Source organism: Oxyura jamaicensis, chromosome 2 (genome assembly GCF_011077185.1).
Source record: "Oxyura jamaicensis isolate SHBP4307 breed ruddy duck chromosome 2, BPBGC_Ojam_1.0, whole genome shotgun sequence".
In the NCBI taxonomy this organism is placed as follows: domain Eukaryota; kingdom Metazoa; phylum Chordata; class Aves; order Anseriformes; family Anatidae; genus Oxyura; species Oxyura jamaicensis.
Genome location: NC_048894.1, coordinates 157,599,675 through 157,602,529, shown reverse-complemented (window position 1 = coordinate 157,602,529; position 2,855 = coordinate 157,599,675). Strand labels below are relative to the sequence as shown.

The 2,855-nt window shown below is 49.0% G+C and overlaps 1 long non-coding RNA gene across 2 annotated transcripts in view; it reads left to right on the top strand.

Annotated features, from left to right (window-relative positions):
* Positions 1 to 2,855, top strand: part of LOC118163307 — a 6,912-nt gene that overhangs the window by 2,181 nt on the left and 1,876 nt on the right. The window lies entirely within an intron of this gene.

Sequence of the window (2,855 nt, the reverse complement as noted above, 5' to 3'; positions counted from 1 at the left end):
AGTTTAGCGCGGCGCCGCCCGGGACGAGTTTAGCGCGGCGCCGCCCGAGCTAATTGTTATACGAGCATTTTTATATGAGCCCCAGGCATTCCATCAGAGTGCTCATTCGGCCTGGCCTGTTCCTTGGGGTAAGATATTTAAAAAAATATATATATACTTATATATTTTCCTTCAGTCAGTTGCAGTCTTCTTTACGTGGGTCGGAGTCTATGGGCTGATGCTTTTCCAAGGAGAGGCCTGTATGCAGCTCTTCTTCAGGTGAGTGATTGTTATAGCATGTTTATGGGTAGGATGACAATGTTAGTTTGTGTGTTCTAGGTCCCTTATGATTTTCACAGAACTGTGGGGCTTACGGTGAGTCTTTGCCTGTCTGTCAAATATTAACAAAGTTCCAACTGTGGTATTAAATGATGGAGCAGGGTTTAGGAGAAATGTATCATCGAAGCTCCCTGTGGAAGCATGTATCTGAAAGCAGCAGCAGGCAGGTAAGGTGTAGCCTTTTTCAGGGTTAGGGACAGCTTGTTTATGTTTTTGGAGCTTTTGCCTGTGGTTTTGCTTGCTGTGGAGTCTTTAGTCTTTGCAGCCTCCTCGATTTTAGGTGCTTGGTATTCACTTTGGAGAGGTATGTTTAGGAGGGGTTGCCAGCTACCTTGTTTTTGGGAAATCGTAGAGGACATTTCCTTTTTTTCGGGTTATATTTTAATCTCTAGATGTATCAAGCCATTTGCGTAAGTCTCTAGGGGATTCACGCAGAGCGTCAGTATGCATTGCAAGGGGCTTGACCACATAAGCGCAGTATTATGACGAGACTGAGCAAGGTCACCTTTTTCATCTGTCAAGGGTAAGTCTGTGGTTACCCCTGTTGGGGCTGCTGTGCATTCGTGGCCTTTTGGCATGGACCTGAGGGTGTGTGTTTTTTTTTTCTGGCTCTGGTCTCTGTGTTTGAGTCTCCTGCAAGGGGTTGTACTGCTTGTGTGTCCATCACGGACACGACCTTTTCTTTTTGTTTCTTGTAGCCCAGGTCGTGAGCACGGAACCTTGAATGAGGCATTAGTGTGAGTGGGTTGCAGTGTGGGCCCTGAGTTGGTCAGTGGATTTTGTTAGTTTGTTTTGCCTGTCAGGCAGGCTTTGCAAGCACCTTGTGACAGCGGAGTACAACTCCTGCCACGTTTCTGAGGTGTGCCAGACGTCAGCGTTTCCAGTTCCCGAAGTGCTGGAGATGCTCGGAGCACAAGGGGAGTTGGGAGCGTGATGCATCTCTTTGGGATGTTAGGTGAGTGAAGCGGTGGTACTGGGTTGGGGGACGTGGGTCCGGGGCTTCTTGTCTGTTGGGGTAGGGGAGGGAAGAAGAGAAGTGGAAATAGACTGTTTTGTGGATTGTCAGATTTGTCTGTTCTTTCTCCTTGGTCTAAGCCATGCGACCTTAGCTCGGCACAGTTGTGAATGGAAGCGCTTAGCCTGGATCGGGAGTGGAGACAAGGTGAGTGGAGACAAGTTTGAAAACGGGCAGTGTCTTTGGTTTGGTAGTCTTTTGGTCCACCTCTGGGTGAGTCCTCTTTTCCGGGGATGAAGAAGATACTGGGAACAGTGTAGTTGGCCTCTGTGGTCCACATAGAGGATGGATTCTGATCCCTGAGAATTGAGTTGAGGGGCAAATACTGTGTGTTGGGGGGTGGTTGGCAGGGGAAGGTGGGAAGTTGTCTAGAGGTCATCTATCAAACTGCAGTAGCAGAGCAGGTCAGGTGACTACTGTTTTGTTTCTGCGGTGGGTGTTTCACAGGAAGAAGTTTGGCTGGCGTGCCGGTGCCTGATGGCGCTTTATTTCTGCAGGTGAAGAGGAGCCTCACGTCTGAAGCAACATCCTGGCTCGCCTTTGTGTTCCTTGTAGAGGATGGAACCTACCTCCCAGCATTCCCAAGCTAAGTTGGGGGGCAAGTGCTATGTTTGAGCTGGGGTTGTGAATGGACACATAGGGTGAGGGTCTGTGCTTTTAAGTCATTGCAGCGGGTGGGGCCTTTCAGAATTGATCATGGTCAGGAAGTGAGATTATATGTGGGGGGTCCTGTCAGGTACGGCGTGAGCACGTGCCAGGCAGGACAGTCCCAGCTAATTGTCTGTTTTTTGTGTTCTGTGTTGTCTGTGCTGTGCTGTTGCTCTTGGTGCTCGTCAGGCCCTGGCAGCTCGTCAGGCAGCCATCCTGAGGGTATTGAACACTTGTCCTCATCGGAATAATGCTGATGCTCAATTGGAAGCTGAGCCCCTCTTGTCTTGCAGTGGGAGCTTAAAGAGCTCACTACTTCTGTGTATTTTTTTTTGTATCAAATGTTTCCTCATCAGATCATCATATGTTACGTGCTCATCGTGTCTTGATATTCATCTTGTCTTGATCTCCTCATTGCCTTGTTCCGCTGGACAGATTAGATGGGCAACTTGGTAGCCACACCTAAGGTCCTAAATGCTCGTTTCATCATCGTAGGGCTGATCTGAGCACTTCTTGACTTGTAGTCGCAGCCTAAAGTGCAGATGCGTTTCAGGTCTTGTGCATCATATTCTGTTTGAGATTGCATCTGTTTCCATCCTCGCTGTTGCGGAAGTCATGTCGGCTTCATCAGGAGCTCTTGCTTGGGAATTCATTTCCGAAGCATTTTTCTGATGGGGTTTGCAGTGCCCATTGTTCCAGTCTCTTGTCTTAAAGGCAGGCTATTTATGCCTCCATCATCCCAGGTCTGGCAGTTGCTTCCAGTGGCGAGTTGTGGCATTTGAGTCTCTCCTTGGGTCTGCTGCAGAGCACCTGTTCTGACTTGCTGTTGCTGCAGGGCTTCCCTCTGGGAGTCTCTTTTTTTGGGGGGGGGGGG